Source organism: Schistocerca serialis, chromosome 3, assembly GCF_023864345.2.
Source record: "Schistocerca serialis cubense isolate TAMUIC-IGC-003099 chromosome 3, iqSchSeri2.2, whole genome shotgun sequence".
NCBI classification, from domain to species: Eukaryota; Metazoa; Arthropoda; class Insecta; order Orthoptera; family Acrididae; genus Schistocerca; species Schistocerca serialis.
In genome coordinates this window covers 544173021-544200934 of record NC_064640.1, presented here as the reverse complement: position 1 = coordinate 544200934, position 27914 = coordinate 544173021, and the positions used below count along the sequence as shown (strand labels likewise).

The 27914-nt window shown below is 32.0% G+C and overlaps 3 long non-coding RNA genes across 3 annotated transcripts in view; 1 reads left to right on the top strand and 2 right to left on the bottom strand.

Annotated features, from left to right (window-relative positions):
* Positions 1-27914, bottom strand: part of LOC126470425 (uncharacterized) — a 103746-nt gene that overhangs the window by 46952 nt on the left and 28880 nt on the right. The window lies entirely within an intron of this gene.
* LOC126470422 (uncharacterized) overlaps positions 6063-27914 on the top strand; it is a 35243-nt gene continuing 13391 nt past the window's right edge. Inside the window, exon 1 of the long non-coding RNA XR_007586180.1 lies at positions 6063-6271. This is a non-coding gene — a long non-coding RNA (uncharacterized LOC126470422). The remainder of the gene's footprint in view (positions 6272-27914) is intronic.
* Positions 6213-27914, bottom strand: part of LOC126470426 (uncharacterized) — a 34951-nt gene continuing 13249 nt past the window's right edge. Inside the window, exon 2 of the long non-coding RNA XR_007586183.1 lies at positions 6213-6407. This is a non-coding gene — a long non-coding RNA (uncharacterized LOC126470426). The remainder of the gene's footprint in view (positions 6408-27914) is intronic.

Here is a 27914-nt window from a genome sequence, read left to right as displayed (position 1 = left end):
CCAATTAAGGAAATGTAAAGCCAATATCAAAGCTGCTAACTTTTTATATTAGCGGTTAAACTCCGTTAACATTTCTAAAATTTATATAGTTTAAATAAAACATTACATTTTCACTGTAAAAATAATATATGTATATTTATAAATACCTTAAAGTAAAAATACCTCCTTAACATCTTCAGTGTCACGCTCTAATTATAAGCTATTTAAGTAAACGAAAAATAGTACCACCAAATTAAATATTAAAATAATAAAAGTTAAAAGATACATCTTAAAATTAGAATCATATCAACCTTGTATATAACTAATTAAATAAATAAATAGTCTATACAAACCTTGACCACCAAATAATTCACCTCAACCATAATCAAATGATTTAGATGAACAATAACCCAATTTTAAAGGAAAATATCTAATAAACTTAGTCGAAATAAAAGGTATAAACCACATAGAACCAGCAAATCTGACAAAAGAAAGTACACTTAAAGAAAATAAATTTTGAGAAAAATCAAAATTAGAAATAAGCACCCAAAACAACTGCAGTAATAGTTAAAAACTTTAAATAATAAGGCAAGGCAATCACATGAGGAACAGGAAAAATTAACCAAGACAAAAGACTACTATCAAAAACTGCAACAAACAATAAACCAATTATACCAAAAGAAATATAATAACCCTTATCATCAAAAGAAAATGTAGAATAAAAATTATTATCACCAGATATTGAATAATAAAAAAGACGAAAAGAATAAGAAGCAGTTAAACCAGTAGAAAAGAAATAAAGAAAAAAAATCAAACAATTAATTCATTTTAAACAAACCATTTCTAGAATTAAATCCTTTGAATAAAAACCTGCTAAAAATGGTATACCACACAAAGACAAACTAGAAACATTAAAACAAACTGAGTTAAAGGCATAAAATTAACAATTGAACCTATAAAACGAATATCCTGAGAATCCTTTAAATTATGAATTATTGAACCTGCACACATAAACAATAAAGCCTGAAATAAAGCATGAGCTAATAAATGAAAAAATGCAAGTTTTGGATAACTCATAGCCAAAATTCTTATTATTAAACCAAGTTGTCTTAAAGTAGAAAGAGCAATAATTTTCTTTAAATCAAATTCAAAATTTGCTCCCAAACCAGCCATAAACATAGTTATACAACCAATTAAAAGTAAGAATCAACCACAATTATAAGTATCTAATATTGGTCTGAAACAAATTAATAAATGAATCCCATCAGTAACAAGAGTAGAAGAGTGAACCAAAGCAGAAACAGGAGTAGGGGCAGCCATAGCAGCAGGAAGTCAAGAAGTAAAAGGGAATTTGAGCTCTTTTAGTTATAGCTGCTAAAACAATTAATATAGTAATTAGCTTTATTTCAAAAGAATTAGAAATAAAATCATAATTATAAATACAATTTCAACCACCAAAATTCAATATTCAAGTAACAGAAATTAAAATAGCAACATCACCAATACGACTAGAAAGTGCAGTTCACATACCCGCACTATAAGATCTCACATTTTGATAATAAATAACTAAACAATAAGAAACTAAACCTAAACCATCCCATCCCAATAAAATTCTAATCAAATTAGGACTGATAATTAAAAAACCTATAGAAAGAATAAATATTAAAACAATAATAATAAAACGATTTATATTTTTTTCTCCCGACATATAATCCTCTCTATAATAAATAACCAAAGAAGAAATATACATAACAAAAGACATAAAAATAAAAGACATTCAATCCAAAATTAAAGTCATAACAACCATAGAACCATTTAAATTAAAAAGTTCTCATTCAACAAAAACTCTATAATCAATTATTAAATAATAAAAACCCAAAATAAAAATTATAGTTCTAGAAAAAAATAAAGTAAAAAACTCAAAGAACAAATAGAAAACCAATTCATGGCCTAAGATGAAAACTTCATATCATTGACTCCACGAAACAACATTTTTAATTAAAATAATCAAGCAACCTTAACAAAAAAATACTCTCCGTTTAAACAAAGAATATTTAAAAGCAATCAATGTAAAAGTAAAGGATGATATTCACGAAAATAACCAAGAGAACAAGTATAAACATCAGAATAATAATTACCATGCTGAGGAAAACATATATAAATGATAAACAGCTCTAAAAAAAGACAAAAAAATTAAAGCAAAATATCTAAAAGAAGATCAAGATATAATTCTATTTAATAATCTAAGTTCACCTACCAAATTTAAAGAAGGAGGAGCAGCTATATTAGAAGATCTCAAAAGGAATCATCATAAAGCCATTCTTGGTATCAAATTAATTATACCCTTGTTAATTAATAATCTTCGTCTACCTAAACGCTCATAAATAATATTAGATAAACAAAATAAACCAGAAGAACACTAACCATGATGAACCATTAAAGAAAGAGAACCCATACAACCTCATCAATTCATTGTTATCAATCCTACAATAACCATTCCTATATGAGCAACAGAAGAATATGCAATTAAAGACTTTAAATCAACCTGACGAAAACAAATCAATGTAACAATAACCCCACCAGATAAACCTAAAGACTATCAAAAATAATTAAACTTTAAACCCAAATAAGAAATAACCTTCATAACACGAAAAATACCGTAACCACCTAACTTTAATAATACACCAGCAAGAATCATTCTACCTGAAATAGGGGCCTCAACATGGGCCTTAGGAAGCCACAAATGAACCAAAAATATCGGCATCTTAACTAAAAAAGCAAGAATTATAAACACATAAAATATAAAATAATAAGAACCAAAATCAACCAATAAAGGAAAATATAAAGTATTAGAAAAATAATAAACCTTAAATACACTAATAATAAAGGCAATCTAGCAAGCAGAGTATAAAAAATGAAATAAACACCAGCCTGCAACCGTTCAGGTTGATAGCCTCAACCCAAAATCAAAAGTAAAGTATGAAGCAATCTAGCATCAAAAAAAACATAAAGAGAAAGAAGACTCAATCTAGCAAACGAACAATAAAGCATAATCATTAAAATTAAGACTATAAAGACAAAAAAATTAGAATGATAAGATCTTAAATAAACTGAACCTCTAGCAGTAATTATTAAGGAACAAATTCAAAAACTAAGCAGAATCAAAGTAAAAGAAAAAAATCAATACCAAAATAATATCTAGTCATATTCAAATCTGCATATGAATAAACACAAATCATAAAAACAAAACTTGACAGAAACATTAAAGAATGAACCAACCATCAACAATTATTGACCAAACAAAAAGGGATCAAAAAAATAGTTATAAATAAAGACTTTAACATAAAGATAAACCAAAAGAATTAAAAAAATGATTCCCATGAGAACGAATTATTGAAACTAAAACAGAAAGACCTAATTCACCTTCACAAACAGAAAAAACCAAAAAATAACGGGAAAAAAATAATCATAATCAAACTCAATGAGAAAAACAATAACCAATATAAATAAAGAAAGAACAATATATTCTAATCTCAAAAGAACCATTAATAAATGCTTACATTTAGAATAAAATACATAAACACCAGCAACATAAATCAATAAAGAAGTAAACACAGAGAACATAAACATTAGTTTAAAAGTTTAAAAAAAACGATGGTCTTGTAAACCGGAAATAAGTCCAGCCCCCACTTTTAAAACTTCAGAGGTGGAAAAGCTTACCATCGTCGGTCCGCAAAACCGATATCTTTAATAAACTAACCCCTGAAATGATCAAAATAATAATTATATCGCTATCAAACGTAATAAATATTAATTTTATTAAATTAAGACACCCAATATCAATAATGCTTTCCATTATCCTACAAACTTTTCTAGTTGGACTAATAACAGGAACAATAATGGAAAGATATTGATTATCATATATTTTATTTTTAACGTTTCTTGGTGGTATATTAGTTCTATTTATTTATATTACGAGAATTTCATCAAACGAAATATTTCAACCTAAATCAATTACGATAATTATTACCTTAACAATATGAATATTTATCATATCAACATTATTTATTTTAGATATAACAACATTTATAGACTTTTTCAAAAATACTGAAACTATAAATATTGATAATTCAATCAATTATCAAGAAATAACAATATCTTTAGAAAAACTATATAATAGACCAACATTCATTATCACAATAATAATGATAATATATTTATTTTTAGTACTACTAGAAGTTGTTAAAATCACAAACATTAACCAGGGGCCTATTCGTTAAATAAGACAATTTACTAATGAATAAACCCTTTCGATTGAGACATCCTTTAATTAAAATCATTAATAACTCTTGAGTTGATTTACCTGCACCAACAAATATTTCATTTTGATGGACTTTTGGGTCCCTACTAGGGTTATGTTTGGTAATTCAAATTGTAACTGGACTATTTTTAGCTATACATTATACATCAAATATTGAAAGAGCATTTAGTAGTGTAGTTCACATCTGCCGAGACATAAATAATGGCTGAATTATTCGAACCTTACATGCAAATGGAGCTTCTATATTTTTTATTTGTATTTATTTACATGTCGGACGAGGAATTTACTATGGATCTTACATTTACATACACACCTGAATAATTGGTACAGTAATCCTTTTCTTAGTTATAGCAACTGCATTTATAGGATACATTTTACCTTGAGGTCAAATATCATTTTGAGGTAAATATTATTGGTTAAAACAGTTGTTTATATTTTTAGGGTTAAAATATTAATTTGTAAGGTGAAATGTTAAAATTTATTTATAGCTCTTTTTATGAATCCGTGAAATTTGAATAATAAACTAGGATTAGATACCCTATTATTTTAAATGTTAATTATATTTACCAGGGTACTATTAGTTAAGGTCTTTAAACCCAAAGAATTTGGCGGTATCTCATTCCATTCAGAGGAACCTACCCCGTGATTGATAGTACACGATTTACTCTACTTAATTAATTTGTTTGTATATCTCCGTTATCAGAGAATCTTTTTAGAGTTATAATTCTCAAGATTTATATTTATAAAATATTTCAGGTCAAGGTGCAGCTTATAGTTAAGTGGAGGTGGGTTACAATAGATTTTTGTTTATAACGGATTTGATGGTGAAATACTATTAATGAAGGTGGATTTGATAGTAATTTCATTTATTTAATTTAACTGATATTGCCTCTGAGATGTGTACACATCGCCTGTCGCTCTCATTATTGATTATTCTATTTTATTATTTTAATTTAGCTTCAATTTAGATGAGATAAGTCGTAACATAGTAGATGTACTGGAAAGTGTATCTAGGAAGAGTTTCAAGATATAACTTATTAGTAAAGTGATTCATTTACACTGAAAATTTTTCTGTGCAAATCAGGATATGTTGATTATTTATTTTATTATATTTATTTTTTTATTTAATTATTTAATAAAAATAATTTTGTCGAATTTTGTCTTAGTATATTTTGTAGAATTGATTTTTTAGATTACAGTTTATTGGTAATGTAATTGTTTTATGAAATATTATTTTAAATTTTTAAAAGTAAATTTTTTATTGTACCTTTTGTATCAGGGTTTATCAATATTTTAGTATTTACTTTACTTGTCTCGATTTGGGTTCATTTATAAATAATTTATAGTTAATGTATCATAATTATTATTAAATTATTTAAAGAAATGAGATGTTAATCGTTTCCCAAAATATCTAGTTTCTTAAGAAAATATTTAATTTTTTGAAGTTATTTGTTTTTATTTAATTTTTTTGGTATAAATATTAACTTATTTATTCTTTAAGGGATAAGTTTTGAAGTTAATAACCTATAATTTGTATTATAAAATATAATAGTAAGCTTTAAACCAGCTATCTCTAAGATTACATTTTAGATTATTATTTTTATTTTTGATTTTATTATTATTTTAGGTCTTTTATTAAGATTATAAATTTAATTTTAAAATTTTTGTAATAATGATAGAATTAGTATATTTATTTGTATATAATTTCCACCTGTTTATCAAAGATATGTCCTCTTGAAAACACTTTGAAGTGTGGCCTGCTCACTGAGCAGATTTTTAAAGAGCCGCGGTATTTTGACTGTGCAAAGGTAGCATAATCATTAGTCTCTTAATTAGTGGCTGGAATGAATGGCTTGACGAGAAATCAACTGTCTCTTAATAAATTTTTGAATTTAAGTTTTGAGTCAAAAGGCTTAAATTTTTCTTTAGGACGAGAAGACCCTATAGAGCTTAACATTTTATTTTTATATAGTTATTTGTTTGTCTTTCTATATTTAATGATTTTTTTGTTGGGGTGACATGAAGAATAAATAAACTCTTCATTATTTTATCATTTATTTATGTTTGTTGTTTTGATCCATAATTTATGATCATAAGATTAAGTTACCTTAGGGATAACAGCGTAATTGTTTGTCAGAGCTCATATCGACAAAGCAGATTGCGACCTCGATGTTAGATTAAGAAAAATTTTGGGTGCAGTAGCCCAGTAATTAGGTCTGTTCGACCTTTAAATTCTTACATGATCTGAGTTCAGACCGGCGTGAGCCAGGTCGGTTTCTATCCGAAGATTATTAATTCTTATTAGTATGAAAGGACCATATGGTTGAAATATTTTTCATTTTATTGATTAATACCAATTAAATTACTATTTTGACCGATTAATGTGTTCAATTTAGAATTCATTTATGTAGATTTTTTCTACAAATGGTATTGATACTTTATGATTTATTTATGTTTATTTTGAATTTTCTTTTATTAGTTATTTGTGTTTTAATTAGTGTTGCTTTTTTAACTTTATTAGAGCATAAGTTTTTAGGTAACATTCAAATTCGAAAGGGTCCAAATAAGGTAGGTTTTGTTGGAATTCCTCAACCCTTTAGTGAAGCTATCAAGTTAATTTGTAAGGAGCAGCCAATTCCTATTATATCTAATTATTTACTTTATTACTTTTCTCCTGTTTTTAATTTAATAATTTCCTAGGCTGTTTGAGTGATTTTCCCTTACTTAAATTATATGTGTTCTTTTTCTTATGGATTTTTGTTTTTTTTATGTTGTACTAGATTAGGTGTTTATACTGTTGTAATTGCTGGTTGGTCTTCTAATTCAAATTATTCTTTACTAGGTTCTCTTCGTTCTGTTGCTCAAACAATTTCATACGAAGTTAGTTTGGCTTTAATTTTATTATCTTTAATTATTTTAATTGGTAGTTTTAACATGTTTGATTTTATAAATTATCAGCTTTATTGTTGATTTATTATTATTTCTTTTCCTGTAGCTTTAGCTTGTTTTGCTTCTTGTTTAGCTGAGACTAACCGCACTCCTTTTGACTTTGCCGAAGGTGAATCTGAGTTAGTTTCAGGTTTTAATATTGAATATGGTGCAGGTGGTTTTACTTTAATTTTTTTAGCTGAATATACTAGAATTGTTTTTATAAGAATATTATTAGCTTTAATTTTTTTAGGTGGTGACTTTTATTCTTTTATATTTTTTATTAAGCTTGCTGTTATGTCCTTTGGTTTTATTTGAGTTCGTGGGACATTACCACGTTTTCGTTATGATAAGTTAATGTACTTAGCTTGAAAAAGTTTTTTGCCATTACCTTAAATTTTTTAAATTTCTTTGTTGGTTTAAAGATTTTATTTATTTCATTTATTTAGTGAAATTTTTTAAGAAAAGTTAATAGAAGAGTTAAACTTCTAGTTTTATGTTTTCAAAACATATACTTTTCCTAAGCTAATTAACTTATTATTCCTTAATTAGTTTACCTCATGCGTTTGCAACATGTACATTAATTAAGATGTATGTAAAGTAGATAATTGTTAAGATTTGTCCTGTTATAATGTAAGGTTCTTCAACAGGTCGTTTTCCAATTCATGTTAATAAGCATACAACAACTACTATAATTCAGAATAAAATCTGATTGATAGGATAGAATTGAATACCTCGGAATGGTGTTTTATTATAAAATGGTAAAATTATTAAGATTCTAATTGATAAGAATAATGCAATAATACCTCCTAGTTTATTAGGGATTGATCGTAGAATTGCATATGCAAATAAGAAATATCATTCTGGGTGAATATGGACGGGGGTTACTAATGGGTTGGCAGGTACAAAATTATCTGGATCTCCCAGGAGGTAAGGATTAATCAAGCACAGTATAATTAATAATGATGTTATTAATACAAATGTAATAGAGTCCTTGAAAGTAAAGTATGGGTGAAATGGGATTTTTTCAATATCTCCATTTAGGCCTAAGGGGTTATTAGACCCTGTTTGGTGGAGGAAGAATAAATGAATTGCTGCCATTGCAGCAATAATAAACGGTAGTACAAAATGGAATGTAAAGAATCGATTTAATGTTGCATTATCAACAGCAAACCCTTCTCATACTCATTGAACTAAATCTGTTCCTAAATACGGAATTGCTGACAATAAATTAGTAATTACTGTCGCACCTCAGAATGATATTTGACCTCAAGGTAAAACGTATCCTATAAATGCAGTTGCCATAACTAAGAATAAGATTACTGTACCAATTATTCAGGTGTGTATGTATAAGTAAGATCCATAGTAAATTCCTCGTCCGACATGTAAATAAATACAAATAAAAAATATAGAAGCTCCATTTGCATGTAAGGTTCGAATAATTCAGCCATTATTTACGTCTCGGCAGATGTGAACTACACTACTAAATGCTATTTCAATATTTGATGTAAAAATAGTCCAGTTACAATTTGAATTACCAAACATAACCCTAGTAGGGACCCAAAATTCCATGAAAATGAAATATTTGTTGGTGCAGGTAAATCAACTAAAGAGTTATTAATGATTTTAATTAAAGGATGTCTCAATCGTAAGGGTTTATTCATTAGTAAATTATCTTATTTTACAAATAGGCCCATGGTTAATGTTGGTGATTTTAACAACCGCTAATAGTGCTAAAAATAAATAAATTATTACTATTATTGTGATAATGAATGTTGGTCTATTATATAGTTTTTTTAAGATATTCTTATTTCTTGATAATTGATTGAATTATCAATATTTATAGTTTCAGTATTTTTGAAAAAGTCTGTAAATATTGTTATATCTAAAATAATTAATGTTGATATGATAAATATTCATATTGTTAAGGTAATAATTATCGTAATTGATTTAGGTTGAAATATTTCGTTTGATGAAATTCTCGTAATATAAATAAATAGAACTAATATACCACCAAGAAACGTTAAAAATAAAATATATGATAATCAATATCTTTCCATTATTGTTCTGGTTATTAGTCCAACTAGAAAAGTTTGTAGGATAATGAAAAGCATAATTTATATTGGGTGTCTTAATTTAATAAAATTAATATTTATTACGTTTGATAGCGATATAATTATTATTTTGATCATTTCAGGGGTTAGTTTATTAAAAATATCGTTTTTGGGGACCGATGATGGAAAGCTTTTCCACCTCTGAAGTTTTAAAAGTGGGGGCTGGACTTATTTTCGGTTTACAAGACCGGCGTTCTTTTTAAACTATTAAAACTAATGTTTATAATCACTGTCTTTACTTCTTTATTGATTTATTTTGCTGTTGTTTATGTTTTTTCTTCTAAACGTAAGCATTGATTAATGGTTCTTTTGAGATTAGAATATATTGTTCTTTCTTTATTTATATTGGTTATTGTTTTTCTTATTGAGTTTGATTATGAATATTTTTTTCCTGTTATTTTTTGGTTTTTTCTGTTTGTGAAGGTGCTTTAGGTCTTTCTATTTTAGTTTCAACAATTCGTTCTCATGGGAATGATTTTTTAAATTCTTTTGGTTTATCTTTATGATAAAGTATTTATTTATAACTATTTTTTTGATCCCTCTTTGTTTGGTCAATAATTGTTGATGGTTGGTTCAATCTTTAATGTTTCTGTCTAGTTTTGTTTTTATGATTTGTGTTTATTCATATGCAGATTTGAATATGACTAGATATTATTTTGGTATTGACTATTTTTCTTTTACTTTGATTCTGCTTAGTTTTTGAATTTGTTCCTTAATAATTACTGCTAGAGGTTCAGTTTATTTAAGTTCTTATCATTCTAATTTTTTTGTCTTTATAGTCTTAATTTTAATGATTATGCTTTATGGTTCGTTTACTAGATGGAGTCTTCTATCTTTTTATATTTTTTTTTAGGCTAGATTGGTTCCTACTTTACTTTTGATTTTGGGTTGAGGCTATCAACTTGAACGGTTGCAGGCTGGTGTTTATTTAATTTTTTATACTCTGGTTGCTAGATTGCCTTTATTATTAGTGTTATTTAAGGTTTATGATTTTTCTAATACTTTATATTTTCCTTTATTGGTTGATTTTGGTTCTTATTATTTTATATTTTATGTGTTTATAATTCTTGCTTTTTTAGTTAAGATGCCGATATTTTTGGTTCATTTGTGGCTTCCTAAGGCCCATGTTGAGGCTCCTATTTCAGGTAGAATGATTCTTGCTGGTGTTTTATTAAAGTTATGTGGTTACGGTATTTTTCGTTTTATGAAGGTTATTTCTTATTTGGGTTTCAAGTTTAATTTTTTTTCATTGTCTTTAGGTTTATCTGGTGGGGTTATTGTTAGATTTATTTGTTTCCGTCAGGTTGATTTAAAGTCTTTAATTGCATATTCTTCTGTTGCTCATATAAGAATGGTTATTGGAGGATTGATAACTATGAATTGATGAGTTTGTATGGGTTCTCATCTTTAATGGTTGGTCATGGTTTGTGTTCTTCTGGTTTATTTGGTTATCTAATATTATTTATGAGTGTTTAGGTAGACGAACATTATTAATTAACAAGGGTATAATTAATTTGATACCAAGAATGGCTTTAGGATGATTCCTTTTGAGATCTTCTAATATAGCTGCTCCTCCTTTTTCATATTTGGTAGGTGAAGTTAGATTATTAAATAGAATTATATCTTGATCTTCTTTTAGATTTTTTGCTTTGATTTTTTTGTCTTTTTTTAGAGCTGTTTATACTTTATATATGTATTCTTATTCTCAGCATGGTAATTATTATTCTGCTGTTTATACTTGTTCTCTTGGTTATTTTCGTGAATATCATCTTTCACTTTTACATTGATTGCCTTTAAATATTCTTTGTTTAAAGGGAGAGTATTTTTTTGTTTAGGTTGCTTAAGTATTTTAATTAAAAATGTTGTCTTGTGGAATCAATGAGATGAATTTGTTTTCTATTTGTTCTTTGAGTTTTTTTCTTTATTTTTTCTACAACTATAATTTTTATTTTGGGTGTTTATTATTTAATAATTGATTATAGAGTTTTTGTTGAATGAGAACTTTTTAATTTAAATGGTTCTATGGTTGTTTTGACTTCAATTTTGGATTGAATGTCTCTTATTTTTATGTCTTTTGTTATGTATATTCCTTCTTTGGTTATTTATTATAGAGAGGATTATATGTCGGGAGAAAAAATATAAATCGTTTTATTATTATTGTTTTAATATTTATTCTTTCTATAGGTTTTTTAATTATCAGTCCTAATTTGATTCGAATTTTATTGGGATGGGATGGTTTAGGTTTAGTTTCTTATTGTTTAGTTATTTATTATCAAAATGTGAATTGTTATAGTGCGGGTATGTTAACTGCACTTTCTAATCGTATTGGTGATGTTGCTATTTTAATTTCTATTGCTTGAATATTGAATTTTGGTGGTTGAAATTATATTTATTATTATGACTATATTTCTAATTCTTTTGAAATAAAGCTTATTACTATATTAATTGTTTTAGCAGCTATAACTAAAAGAGCTCAAATTCTCTTTTCTTCTTGACTTCCTGCTGCTATGGCTGTCCCTACTCCTGTTTCTGCTTTGGTTCATTCTTCTACTCTTGGTACTGCTGGGGTTTATTTATTAATTCGTTTCAGACCAATATTAGATACTTATTATTGTGGTTGATTCTTACTTTTAATTGGTTGTATAACTATGTTTATGGCTGGCTTGGGAGCAAATTTTGAATTTGATTTGAAGAAAATTATTGCTCTTTCTACTTTAAGACAACTTGGTTTAATAATAAGAATTTTGATTTATGAGTTATCCAAAACTTGCATTTTTTCATTTATTAGCTCATGCTTTATTTCAGGCTTTATTGTTTAAGTGTGCAGGTTCAATAATTCAAAATTTAAAGGATTCTCAGGATATTCGTTTTATAGGTTCAATTGTTAATTTTATGCCTTTAACTTCAATTTGTTTTAATGTTTCTAGTTTTTCTTTGTGTGGTATACCATTTTTAGCAGGTTTTTATTCAAAGGAATTAATTCTTCAAATGGTTTGTTTAAGATGAATTAATTGTTTGATTTTTTTCTTTATTTCTTTTCTACTGGTTTAACGGCTTCTTATTCTTTTCGTCTTTTTTATTATTCAATATCTGGTGATAATAATTTTTATTCTAGATTTTCTTTTGATGATAAGGGTTATTATATTTCTTTTGGTATAATTGGTTTATTGTTTGTTGCTGTTTTTGGTGGTGGTCTTTTGTCTTGGTTAATTTTTCCTGTTCCTCATGTGATTGCCTTGCCTTATTATTTAAAGTTTTTAACTATTACTGTAGTTGTTTTGGGTGCTTATTTGGGTTATCTTATTTCTAATTTTGATTTTTCTCAAAATTTATTTTCTTTAAGTATACTTTTTTTTGTCAGATTTGCTGGTTCTATGTGGTTTATACCCTTTATTTCGACTAAGTTTATTAGATAGTTTCCTTTAAAATTGGGTTATTATTCATCTAAATCATTTGATTATGGTTGAGGTGAATTATTTGGTTGTCAAGGTTTGTATAGACTATTTATTTATTTAATTAGTTATATACAAGATTGATATTATTCTAATTTTAAGATTTATCTTTTAACTTTTATATTTTGAATATTTATTTTGGTGGTATTATTTTTCGTTTACTTAAATAGCTTATAATTAGAGCGTGACACTGAAGATGTTAAGGAAGTATTTTTACTTTTAGGTATTTATAAATATACATATATTATTTTTACAGTGAAAATGTAATGTTTTATTTAAACTATATAAATTTTAGAAATGTTAATGGAGTTTAACCGCTAATATAAAAAGTTAGCAGCTTTCATATTGGCTTTACATTTCCTTAATTGGAACTTTATAGTTCAATTATATTATTAACAGTAATACACCTCTTTTCGGCTTCAATTAATAAGAATAAGGGTATTTTATTTACCAACCTTCCAGGTCGAAACTGACTGCAATACTTCGCTTCTTATTCTATTTAAGGTTGATTGATTATATCAATACTTTTTGAATGCAACCCAAATGTTATGTTTAACTACAACCCTTTATTCTGCTCATTGTAAGGCTCCTTGATTTCATTCATGGTATAGTCCACCTAATAATAGTATAATAAAAAATATTGTTGATACTGTTCAGATAATAATGTCTGAAGTTTTAAAAATAATTACAATTGGGAGGATTAGTGCGATTTCTACATCAAAAATTAAGAAAATTACTGCAATTAAGAAGAATCGAAGTGAGAATGGTATTTGTGCTGACCTTTTTTGGTGAAATCCACACTCAAATGGTGATCTTTTTTCTCGGTCATTAATTAATTTTTTTGATAATGTTGTTGCAAGGATTATAACAATTATTTTAATAATAAATATAATAATAATTCTTGTAGATAAAATTAGGATTGTTTTTCTTGATATATTTCAAGCTTTTTGATTGGAAGTCAAATGTACTATTTATACTAGAAAAACAATCATCTACCTCATCTTCTAACAATTTCCGGGTATGCAGCCAGATTCCGTCGACATTCTGCCACGATAATTCGGCCCAGAGACGTCCGGCCATCATCAGGTGAGTACACAACTACTGAAGAGCCCAGGTGCAGTCGCGGTATTTATGCCGAATCTAGCGCATGTGAAATGTACTGGCATCCCACAGCGCATGTGTCAGGTGTTGACATGCGCAGCATAGCCGAGTTGTACGTGCTGCCCTCGGTGGTGGAAATAAACTATAACTTTGCTCCTACACCTGCCTCACTGCCTTTAACGGATTTCATCAGTTCCATTGAGGAAGCCATTAGACGTCTCCCTGTGGATTCTGCAGACGAAATTCGACGTGAATCTTACCGAACGTTGTTGAAATGTGCGCCACAACGGAGTAACATCTCGCCAGCTGAAAGAGCTGCTCTCCGCAGCCTGAGAGAAAATACTAGCACAGTCGTACTGTCTGCGGATAAGCGTAACGCCACAGTTCTTCTGACAAGGGAAGCCTACAACGAGAAGATATATTGTCAGCTAAATGATTCTACGTACCGTAGAATTGAAAAGGACCCAACAAGTCGAATATCAAGGAAAACTACTACCCTTTTGAACGACTGTTCTCTACCTGAAGAAGTTATCAAGAGATTGAGACCACACAATGCAGTACCACCAAGACTCTACGGTCTTCCGAAGATACACAAGGATGGTGCCCCACTACGATTAATAGTGAGTAATATTGGTGCTGCGACCTATTCTACAGCAAAATATCTGGCCTCATTACTAAAGCCGTATGTGGGTAAGTGTTGCCACCATATATGTAATTCTGAGGATTTTGTCAGTCGCTTGAAGGAAATTAAGCTTAGCAGCTCGGATTTATTAGTCAGCTTTGATGTGGTCTCATTTTTTACCAAAGTGTCTTTAATGGAATCATTATATCTTATTGGTAACTTATTCAGTGCAGAAATGACGGCCTTGTTTGAACATATACTCTCCTCAACGTACTTTTTATTCAATGACGAATTCTTTGAACAAACTGACGGCGTCGCCATGGGGAGCCCTTTCTCGCCTGTGGTAGCTAATCTCTTTATGGAGGACTTTGAGGAGAAAGCACTTGAGTCTGCTGTTTTAAAGCCTACGGTCTTCTGGCGGTACGTAGATGATACTTCTGCTGTATGGCCTCATGGCAGACAGGAACGGGAGAAATTCCTTCATCACTTAAACTCATTACATGAGAACACCAAATTTACGATGGAGATTGAAAAAGAGGGCACTTTACCATTTCTAGACGTGCTAGTACGCCGTAAAAGTGATGGGTCATTAGGACATTCTGTGTACAGGAAAGCGACTCACACAGATCTGTATCTCCAGGCGTCAAGCTGCCATCACCCAGCACAAACAGCCGGTGTTCTCAGTACCTTAATACATCGAGCGCATATAATATCGGATGATGAAAACCTCCACGCAGAATTACAACACTTGGAGAAGGTTTTCAAAGAGAATGGCTACACTTCTCGCCAAATAAGGAAGGCCATGCGCAACTATCATAACAAGAAGCAACGTACTGAGGACGCAGATGATGACTTTCAATCAACTGCGTTCCTTCCATACGCCGGGAATCTGTCGTCGAAAATAAGCCGATTACTGACGAAAAATAAATTCAAGGTTATCTTCTGTCCACCAGCAAAGAACCGGGCCCTGGTTGGATCCGTTAAAGACGATTTACAACTGAAGAAGGCAGGTGTCTACAAAATTCCCTGTGAATGTGGCGCTGCATATATTGGCCAGACGACAAGAACTGTCCATGAACGATGTATAGAACATGAAAGATACACCCGTCTGTGGCAACCGTCATAATCGGCAGTAGCAGAGCACTGTATTTCTTTGGGACATTCAATGGAATACAATGTAACAAAAATTTTATCCCCGGTTTCCGGTTTTTGGGATTCCGTAATCAAGGAATCAGTGGAAATACGTCTTGCCAATAATCTTATAAATCGAGACAACAGCTTTCAGCTGGATAAAAATAGGAATCCTGTTATTAAAATTATACAATCACAGCGGAATCGACAGTGTCATTCGATACTCAATGACTAGATGAACCTTTATTTCCACCACCGATGGCAGCACGTACAACTCGGCTATGCTGCCCATGTCAACACCTGACGCATGCACTGTAGGATGCCAGTACATTTCACATGCGCGAGATTCGGCATAAATACCGCGACTGCACCTGGGCTCTTCAGTAGTTGTGTACTCACCTGATGATGGCCGGACGTCTCTGGGCCGAAATATTGTAGCAGATTGTCGACGGGATCCGGCTGCTTACCCGGAAATTATTAGAAGAAGAAATACGCTGGGAAAATTTCAGAAGTCATATCTACCTCATCAATAAATAGAAAAGTATAAGAATAATCATACTACATCTACAAAGTGTCAGTATCATGCTGCTGCTTCAAATCCAAAGTGGTGTCTTGGTGAGAATTGGTTTATTGAATGTCGAAGTAGACATGTTGATAAGAAAATTGTTCCGATAATTACATGTAGACCATGGAATCCTGTTGCAACAAAGAATGTTGATCCATAAACTGCGTCTGCAATGGTGAAGGGTGCTTCTCAATATTCGTATGCTTGAAGTATACTGAAGTATAGTCCTAGTAGTACTGTGAAGTATAGTCCTTGTAATGCTTGAGTATGATTAGATTCTATTAAACTATGATGTGCTCATGTTACTGTTACTCCTGATGCTAAAAGAGTAGCTGTATTAAGTAATGGAATTTGTATAGGATTAAAAGGTTGAATTCCTATTGGGGGTCATAATATCCCTAGTTCAATAGTGGGTGCTAGTCTTCTTCTAAAAAATGCTCAGAAAAATGAAACAAAGAATAGTACTTCTGATGGAATAAATAAAATTATTCCTCATCGTAATCCAATTGATACAAATCCCGTATGTAGTCCTTGGTATGCTCCTTCTCGTACTACATCTCGTCATCATTGGATTATAGTTATTAGGGTAATTCCAAATCCGATTATAAATAAGTTAATGTTAAATAGGTGAAATCATTTTGCTAATCCTGATACTAGAACTATTGCTCCAATTGCTCCTGTTAATGGTAAAGGTCTGTAATCTACTAAGTGGAATGGGTGGTTTGAGTGAGTTGTTAACGTAAGTTTAGTATACTTCTCTAGAATATAAAGTTCTTAAAATTGAGAAAACATAGGCTTGAATTATTGCTACTGCTGATTCTGGAATTAACAGAAGTATTTGTCCAATAATTAATAGTGAAATTAAGTTTATTGCTATAGATGGTCCTGTATTTCCCAGTAATGTTAATAGTAAGTGTCCTACAATTATATTTGCTGCTAGTCGTACTGCTAGTGTACCTGGTCGAATGACATTTCTAATTGTTTCAATTAATACTATAAATGATATTAATGCAGGTGGTGTTCCTTGGGGGACAAGGTGTGTAAATATGTGATTGGTATGATTAATTCATCCAAATAACATAAATCTTAATCATATAGGTCGAGCGATTGCAAATGTTAATGCTAAATGTCTTGTTCTAGTAAAGATGTAGGGGAATAATCCTATGAAATTATTAAATAGTATTATAATAAAGATTGAAATGAAGATGAATGTTGTTCCATTAAATGATTTTGGTCCTAGTAGTGTTTTAAATTCTTTGTGTAAGGTTAAGTTTAGTTTATTTCAAATAATATTAATTCGTGATTGTGTAAGTCAAAATATTGATGGGATTAATAATAATCCTAAGAATGTTCTAGTTCAATTTAACGATAAATTGAAGATATTAGTTGATGGATCAAATGTTGAAAATAAGTTTGTCATCATTTTCAATTCAAGTTCTTTATATCAATTGTTCTTTTTTCTGCTCTTTTAATAAGATTTGGTTTAAATGAGGAAAAGTTTATTTGATTAAATAAAATTAATGGTTTAAGAGACCATTACTTACTTTCAGTCATCTGATGTATTTCAAGGTGTACTAATTACTTAGTTACTTTAGATTGACACTCTAATGTTATATATTTTAACTAACTCCTTAGATTATCTTAGATAATCACTTGATAAATAAGTTTACTGAAGTTCTTTCAATTACAATTGGTATGAATCTGTGGTTTGCTCCACAAATTTCTGAGCATTGTCCAAAGAACAGTCCAGGTCGGTTTATTGTAAATGTTCCTTGGTTTAGTCGGCCCGGCGTTGCGTCAATTTTAACCCCTAATGCAGGTACTGCTCATGAGTGTAGAACGTCTGATGCTCTTTTTAATACTCGTACTTCCGTATTTATTGGTAGAATGGTTCGGTTATCTACATCTAGAAGTGGAAATCCGTCGTTTTCTAGGTCTTGTTCTGTTGTTATATACGTGTCGAATTCCACATCTATAAAGTCAGAATATTCATATCTTCAGTATCATTGTCGACCAATTGTTTTAATTGTGATTAAATCGTCTACTGAATCATCAAGTAAATATTGTAGTCGTAATGAAGGGAGTGCAATAAAAATTAGTGTAATTGCTGGTAGTGCTGTTCAGATTGTTTCAATTAAATGTCTGTGAAGTATGTTTCGGTTTGTATAGGCAATGAATAATATGTAACTTAGGGCATAACTTACAATTACTGTAATTAATAATAATACGACCATAGTATGATCATGGAAGAATGATAGTTGCTCCATTAATGGTGAAGCTCCATCTTGAAGGGATAAATTTGATCATGTTGCCATTAATGAATTTTTCTAACAAATGGTCAAACCTTTATTTGTAGAGCTTAAATCTACTGCACTAATCTGCCATATTAGAATCAACAAATTAATGGTAGTTCTGAGTAACTGTGTTCTGCAGGTGGATTATTTTGTAGTCATTCTGTTGATCTTCTTATATTAGCTCTAAATATGATTGCCCGGTTTGTAACCATTCTTTCTCATATAATTACAATGAATATAATGATTCCTACAATAGAAATTGTAGACCCAATTCTTGATACTACATTTCATGATGTATATGCATCTGGATAGTCTGAATATCGTCGTCATATTCCTGCTAGTCCTAGGAAGTGTTGGGGGAAGAATGTCAAGTTTACTCCAATAAATATAATTGTAAATTGGATTTTTAATCATGTATTATTTATAGTTAATCCTGTAAATAATGGGTATCATTGAATAACACCTCCTATGATTGCGAATACTGCTCCTATGGATAACACATAATGGAAATGAGCTACTACATAATATGTATCATGTAATACGATGTCAAGTGATAAATTTGCTAATACTAATCCTGTTAATCCACCAATTGTGAATAGAAAAATAAATCCTAAAGCTCATAATAGCGGTGGATTGAATTTGAATTTAGTTCCATATAGCGTAGCTAATCATCTGAATACCTTAATTCCTGTAGGTACAGCAATAATTATTGTTGCTGATGTAAAGTATGCTCGTGTGTCAACATCTATTCCTACTGTGAATATGTGATGTGCTCATACAATAAATCCTATTAGTCCAATTGATAATATAGCATAAATTATACCTAATGTTCCAAATGATTCAATTTTTCCTCTTTCATGACATACATTGTGAGAAATAATTCCAAATCCTGGCAGAATTAAAATGTAAACTTCTGGGTGTCCCAAGAATCAGAATAGATGTTGATATAGAATTGGGTCACCCCCTCCTGCAGGGTCAAAGAATGATGTATTCAAATTTCGATCTGTTAATAGTATAGTAATAGCCCCTGCTAATACTGGAAGCGATAAAAGGAGGAGAAGGGCTGTAATAGCTACAGATCAGACAAATAAAGGTGTCTGATCTAGAGTTATACTTTCTGATCGTATATTAATTGCTGTTGTAATGAAGTTTACTGCACCAAGAATAGATGATTCACCTGCTAAGTGAAGTGAAAAAATAGCTAGGTCTACAGATGCCCCCCCATGTTCCATAGCTCCTGCAAGAGGAGGGTAAACTGTTCATCCTGTACCAGTACCATTATCTACTATAGAAGATGTAAGAAGAAGGGTTAGTGAAGGCGGTAGTAATCAAAAACTTATATTATTTATTCGTGGGAACGCTATATCTGGTGCACCAATTATTAATGGTACGTGTCAATTACCAAATCCACCAATTATAATAGGTATTACTATAAAAAAAATTATTACAAATGCGTGGGCTGTAATAATGACATTATAAATTTGGTCATCTCCAATTAGAGATCCTGGTTGACCAAGTTCAGCACGAATAAGTATTCTTATTGATGTTCCTACTATTCCTGCTCATGCTCCAAATAAGAAGTGTAAGTAGGCTGTTTAGGGTTTTTTTATTGGTAACGCCACCTCTGTATGAAAATCACTGGCTGTGCTGTGTGCAGTCTGTGGCTGCTTTGCATTGTTGTAATACTCGCCATTGTAGTGTTAGGCAGCTGGATGTGAACAGCGCGTAGCGTTGCGCAGTTGGAGGTGAGCCGCCGGCAGTGGTGGATGTGGGGAGAGAGATGGCGGACTTTTGAAATTTGTCATGAACTGCTATATTTATATATGATGATATCAAGGTAAATACATTGTTTGTTCTTTATTAATATCTTTCATTTGATAACTATCCCTATCCGTAGTTAGTGCCTTCAGTAGTTTGTATCTTTTATTTAGCTGGCAGTAGTGGCGCTCGCTGTATTGCAGTAGCTTGAGTAGCGAAGATTTTTGTGAGGTAAGTGATTTGTGAAAGGTATAGTTTACTGTTAGTCAGGGCCCATTCTTTTGTAGGGATTATTGAAAGTCAGATTGCGTTGCGCTAACAAAATATTGTGTGTCAGTTTAAGCACAGTCATTTGTAATTGTTCAAAAGGGGACGTTTCATATGTCGACCCTTAGCCGAGGATACCACACTGGAATCTTCTGATTTTTTCTTGTAGTTTGTGTAATTAGTGTAGATTTTGTTTACTGCTGGCGCGTAATTGTATTCAAAATCTCCTTTGTAGTTGCAGTCTTTCATTGTTGTACAGTAAAACAGTTGTGGCATGCATGTAGATTTGCACCAAGTATTTCGCAGCTACGCTTGCAATTAACTACATATTATTTTCAGTGCTATGTTAATGTGTTCTCTTATTTTTGATCTTCAAATTGAGTTTTTCTGTGTTGTCGTGTGAAATACTGTGACAATAATGGAGTGTGAAAAACGTAATACTAGGCTCCAAAGTAAACTGAGAAATGACAGTGAAAATGAAAGCAGTGTGTTAGAGCCACCGAGTAATGAATTAACTGATGTTCAAAGTAGTAATTTGGTAATTGTGCATAGGGAAATGGAGCGGACTGCAAACAATGGTGTAGACAGTGAAACAGGTAGTGAACAGGGAAGCATTATCGATCGATCGGTCGGCAACAGCTCGCCTCAGGAATCCGAAATGACAGGACACAATTTCCAAATACTGTAGATTCAGGTTTTGGGTCATCACCGTTTTCTCAAATAAGTCCAGACACATTTTCTGCTTGTCAAAATGTGAATGTTGCCGGTGCAAATGCACTGCCGAAAAGCGTAGAGAAACAGATTCCAGACACTAATACATTATTATTGCAATTAATGCAACAAATGGAACAAAATCAGCGACAAATGGGACAAAATCTTAAAAAGTTAGACACAGTGGAACAAAATCTTAAAAAGTTAGACACAATGGAACAACACCAGAGACAAACACAGCAACAGTTAGAAACAATGGAACAAAATCTTCAAAAGTTAGACACCACACTTGAACAAACACGTGAAGATTTAACTACTGAGTTACATAAAATCGAATCGAAATGTCAAAAAGTCTGTAATGACGTAAAAACACAAATTTGTGAGCATTTTCAACCTATTTTTTCGCGGCATGAAAATGCATTACACAATCACGAAGCAGCCATAAAAGAACTGCAAACTATTGTTCATGAAAATCATGAGACCTTGCAAGCTAAATTTGACTCAGTTGCATCTACCGATTCGGTTACACAACTTGCAAAAACTCAGGAAAACTTGAAGGACACAGTAGATTCGATTTCAACACAAATGGACACTCTGAAACTTGGTTCAGAAAAACACGCTGAGGAAATGTGTTCACTATCGGAGAAAGTAGCGGAACTTTCGGATCAGGTCACTAACTTATCTACAAAGGTAGATGATGATCTGAATGACACAAGACCTGTAGCCATCACTGACACAGAAGAGTATGAACAAATTAAGAAATTCAAACAAAATCAGAATGAAATTAATACGCAATACAAAAGAGAAATCCGGGAAGTACAAGATCAGTTGGTACAAGTAATACAAAGATTTCATATTTCAGTGGACACTCGTGCTCCAACACAGGAAGAGGGACATAGAAGTACGGAATAGCCACAAAATAATAACTCAGGGCACTTCGGAAATTATGAAAGAAATTGGCAAGGCACACCGAATTTTGAGATGGAACCACCGAAACAACGTAACAATGACCGATATGCGACTCGCCGACACGATGATTTTGACTATAAGCTGTTCATTACTACACGTAAATTCAAAACATTTAAGAATTCTGTCAATGACATTCATCCACAAGCATGGCTCCACCAATTCTCTCATTGTTTTCCTCCCAACTGGTCGTTAGAGCACAGATTAGAATTTATGTGTGGCTACTTAGAGAATGAACCAGCTGTAGGAATGTGATCGGTCATTCACGATTGCCACAGTGAAGGAGAATTTTACCATGCCTTCCTCTCAGCATATTGGTCTCAAGCCACACAAGACCGAGTAAAACATGGCATCATAATGATGAAACATTTCGAACAATCAGAATTCTCCAGTCTTGTGAAATATTTTCAAGACATGTTGCACAAGAATCAGTACCTGACAAATCCATACAGCCCCTCAGAACTCATCCGCATTTGCTTAATCAAATTACCTGAAGATTTACGACATATTATTTTAGCAGGACGTTGCAAAGAAGACATTGAGGCTTTTCAGGGACTGTTACAAGAACTGGAAATTGACACAGACAGTCGCCGGATGCGAAAACAGGAAAACAATCACTACAGGTCACATACGTCACAATTCCGTGATGACAGAAACAATAACTGGACACGAAAAGGCTATTCTTACAACGCAAATCGTGACCAAAACAGACACCACCCATATGACAACCGCTGGCAGAGTAATAATAGTTACAGAGAAAGATCGCATTTCCAGAGTAATGACTATCACAGACACAATCAGAGAAACAGACAATATGGGAACCAAAACAATTATTATCAAGGGAGGCAGAATAACTTCAGACGCAACAGTTTGGCGCACAGTTACGATTCAGGGAGAAACTCTCCACCACGTGACGGACAAGGAAGAAACTACAGAATCTACCGACATGACGACAGTCGATATATTCGTAACGACAGACCTGAATTGCATCAGAACTGGCGGGATTCAAACAGAGCAGGGCACTTTCGACAACATGAATTTGTAGAAGTTAGGTCTCCTAATCCCAATAACAACGCGCGCCAACAAAGAGACAGACAATGACTCGCACCGCAGGCAGCCGCGTGCGCCGGCTGGCTCAAGGAAAAATAACATAGACGCTAACCTTGAGAAGAATTCCAGTATTCTTTACCGACGTATACGACATGATAATTCCGTTGAAGCTCGAGCTTTCCATAGTAGGAAGAGTAAAGGCTTGCACCACATTTCACATGTAAAACCGTTTATTGAAAGATAATCTGCTTTTTAACTTAGTCTTTGCCATAAAATTTTTCGCTCCACATTTCTAGTATGCTTTGTCAGACTTAAGAAACTGTTAACATACAACAATGTTTGAAGTTAAATATCCAGTCTAGAACCTAGGGAACATTTTTAAACAGAAATTACGATTGCATTGTTATAGTGAACAGACGACACAGTGTTGTATTTGTACATTCTTGCTTGTTAGTTACACGATTACATAACGACTATCAGGCTTACATACTTCGAACATGTACTGGTACTGCTAATGAGATTTTGATGCAACATTTTGGTTTACTTGAAAATACATTCTGGATTTAAAGTACTTTCTGTGAGATACCAGATGACACAGTGGTTAGTTTATGTGACAGCTACACGATTTTATCACGACGCTACTAATGTGTGACAATTTACAATGTTCTTTTGCAGTGTTTCTGTTTTATATCTGCACAGTTTTCTGTTTTATTCTGGAAAGTAAAACATGTTATAGTAGTAACTTTTGTGGTATAGCTACAATGAGACAGCCTTTTCTGTAGCACAACAATACATTACTTTGTAGTGCTTTCTTGATCACGGTCTGGTACGTAATAACTATAATATCTATACGCTAAGCTTTTCACTTTTATTTATCATGAGGTAAGTACATTGACCTCTGCAGAACTTAGGTTCCACAGAGATTATCTTACAACAAGATGCACAGTTTAGCGCTACAGTACACGTATTTGAGTGATTAATTTAGTACTTAAAACCTTTACTTTTAAAGATTTTTGAATTAGAAAGAAAGTTTTCCGTGATACATTTCATTCCATTGCTGTAATCTGTAACACCTGAGGGTATAATTACATTAATCCTCAGGGGGGTACACGCTTACTTTGTGTATCATGTGTTTGGCAAGCATAAGGAGCCCTAGCTAATATGGTATTTGCTTATACAACTCTACACACCGGTACCATATATCTCTAACACACAAATTACACACCTATCTGATCATTTAACTGAGAGATAAACATTTTTTTACTACATCAGTGACACATGTTTACGCAATACACAGTTGGGTAACTTCACACTTATGAAACTGTATTTTGTCTGTACTTTGTAAGCTGTTCATATTTTTTCGGAATCATTGTGATACTATGAGAGCTTTGAATGATGTATTTGGTAAGGGAGCATGTTTTAAAGTACGTTTGAGGTAGATGACACTATTGAAATGAGCAGAGAATTTTTTTTAGGTTTTGAAATTATTGCAGAAAGCTACGACGATTTTGAGATTTGACTGAGGTGTTATGATGTTATTATTATGACGACGATGTGTACTATGCTGTTGGATTTGTTTATGATCAATAAGATGATGCTACTGTATATGAGGAATAAGAAGTATGTTGGAAACCAAGAAGCATACTTTAAGAGTTATGAAATGTGCGTAAATGCGTGACTGTATCACAATGCTGACGAATATTTTATTTGGACACTTATATTTATAGGGTTTTGTTTCTACACATTTCCAACGCAAATTCTCGACCCGTGAAATTTTGTATATGAGACTGTCACAGTAGCGGAAACTGCTGTCGTAAATATTTCCGTAAGAAAGTTAAGTGACCACCTGCACGTAATGCGTCGTGGGCACGCAGCTGTGTCAGACGCCGGGAGAACAAGTCATTAGTGAGTGCCTCATCAGAAGCACAGGTAGAATAAAAGAAAGGGGAGGTCATTGTCCTCGCTATTGACATTTCCTTGTTGAAAGCATACTGTGGAGTTCGTAATTTATGATATTTACTAAAATGCCTAATGAAATGATTAGAAACATTTTACATCTATTGTCTTTGTAGTTAAGAGATTGCTCATTTTGTTTAATATCTGGTTTCCAGCTGTGTTGCAGCATTGGTTTTATAAAATAAACTTAAATGCATCTGCTAATGTGAACACTTTCTGTCAACAGATTTGTTAAATAATTATTTTCTGATCCACATTCTTTGAAAAAGGAGCTCTTGGAATGGAGAGAACAATAATAAGGGACTAATAACAGTAACTGCATCCATAATTTTCTTTTCAAGTACTTGGTAATTTCTTTTGTAGAATAATTTGTGGTGCACCACTTTAATTACATAGACATTATGATGTGAATATACATTTCCCTTATCTGCATTGTTGTTTTTACTGTAATATTTTTTCTGCTTGAGCTATGTCATGTTTAGATATAAGCTGCTGTTTGCCAGGCATAGTGCTACTGAACTTTAATTTGTGTTACTCTGCTAAGCCAGATTTATTTTTTTGTTTGCTGCGCATTGCCTCATATTGGTTGTAATGTTGAATTGCTTGGTAATTTAGATTTACTGTAGCTTGCTTTGCGATTTTCCATTTTTTTCATTGCTGTTTATAGTAATTGTTTTATGTGCTGCTGCATTGCCTTGTCCCTTAGTTTAGCATCTGAGCTCAGTAGATTTAAGTTAGCTTAAGAGGGGGTAGCCTCTAAGAGAATGAGTTGCGATGAATTGGAAGAAATGCATTGAGAAGTTATACGAAAAAAAGTACAGAAAACAGGTTTAGGTAGGATTTTCTTGGAAATAAATGTTTAGATGAGAAATGTGTGAACATATAAATACAGAAAGTATGCTTAGATAGAATTTTTTTTGGTGGGAACAAAGGATGAAATAAGAGGAAAGATATATGAAGTTTTGGGTTGGACTGCAGTACCAAATGTTACACTGAAAACGAACCCTGTCCTTTCCTATTGGTGTTATCCCACTACATGTTTGTGCACCCATGTGTATTTGTTTTCTTCCTGTTTCTGTGTACTGTTTCATAGAACTTTTTTCTCTTCTAATACTAAGTTACATTCACTAAGATGAGGAATACTGTTATCCTCAAATACAATTGGCATTAATAATGTGTTATTTTCATTGTAAAGATGTTTAGACATTATTTATTCTGTTTTGTTTTAATGCTCATGTGTAAAGTTGATGTTTCAAAAGTTATTCTGATCTTTTATGTATTTACTTATGTCATAATTCCTGTAACACTGATGTATATGTCTATTTCTATTCTTTTGTAAAGTCTGTGTTACTACAAATGTTATCTGTACTATTATGTTCTTTAATGATGTATTTTTTACCTTTGTTACTGTATTCTCATGTTATAAAATTGTCATTGACACCAGTTCATCAAACTAAGCAACTTGAAAGTTACATTTCACTGCACACGTTTCTGTTGGTCATACTATATGGACAATGTGTGAGAAGTAGGGACTGATAGTGTTTGCACGTGTGTTAATCATTCAGCAAGGGACTGCATAATAGCATTGCTGGTTCTAAGGACAATTCCAAAAACTTTGTGAGTGCACAAGTGGTGGTTATGGACTTGCTATATTCTCCGCAAGAATCTTCGATGGTGATTGTGCACCTGCACAGTCACAACAGATGGCTGCTAGCCATCTCTACAAGGACTACAGTGGGTCTGCATTTTTGATGGCCCACCAATACCATTATTTCTACATGGACTGCAGTGGGTCTGCACCTCTGGTGGCCCACCAATACCGTGATCTCTACCAGGACTACAGTGGGTCTGCTCTGTGATGACCTACCTACCTATACTCTTCAAAATTTCGACTGACTCTGCTGTGGGTTTGCTCTGTTGTGGCCCATTACCTGTATGCATGTCAAGAGTCAGCACTGTCTTTCCATTGGAAGGACAACACTACTTGTTCAAGACTGCATGGAAATCCACTACTTCCGTGTGCATTTTCTTCTACTGCTCAGACTTTGAGAAAAACACAACTATTTTACCGTGATGAACGATCAGGACTGTCTTTATGGACTGTGAGAAAATTTGAGCTTTTGACCAACACTGTATCAATAAGTGTGTGCATTTGATTTCTTTGTTATTGTAATTATGAAAAAATTTTTTAAATCTGTATTGGCCACTGCCCAAACCAATTTGTAAAATTTTTTGTGGGAGCATGGGGGCTATGTAAGTAGGCTGTTTAGGTTTTTTTATTGGTAACGCCACCTCTGTATGAAAATCACTGGCTGTGCTGTGTGCAGTCTGTGGCTGCTTTGCATTGTTGTAATACTCGCCATTGTAGTGTTAGGCAGCTGGATGTGAACAGCGCATAGCGTTGCGCAGTTGGAGGTGAGCCGCCAGCAGTGGTGGATTTGGGGAGAGAGATAGCGGAGTTTTGAAATTTGTCATGAACTGCTATATTTATATATGATGATATCAAGGTAAATACATTGTTTGTTCTTTATTAATATCTTTCATTTGATAACTATCCCTATCAGTAGTTAGTGCCTTCAGTAGTTTGAATGTTATATTTAGCTGGCCGTAGTGGCGCTCGCTGTATTGCAGTAGCTTGAGTAGCGAAGATTTTTGTGAGGTAAGTGATTTGTGAAACGTATAGTTTACTGTTAGTCAGG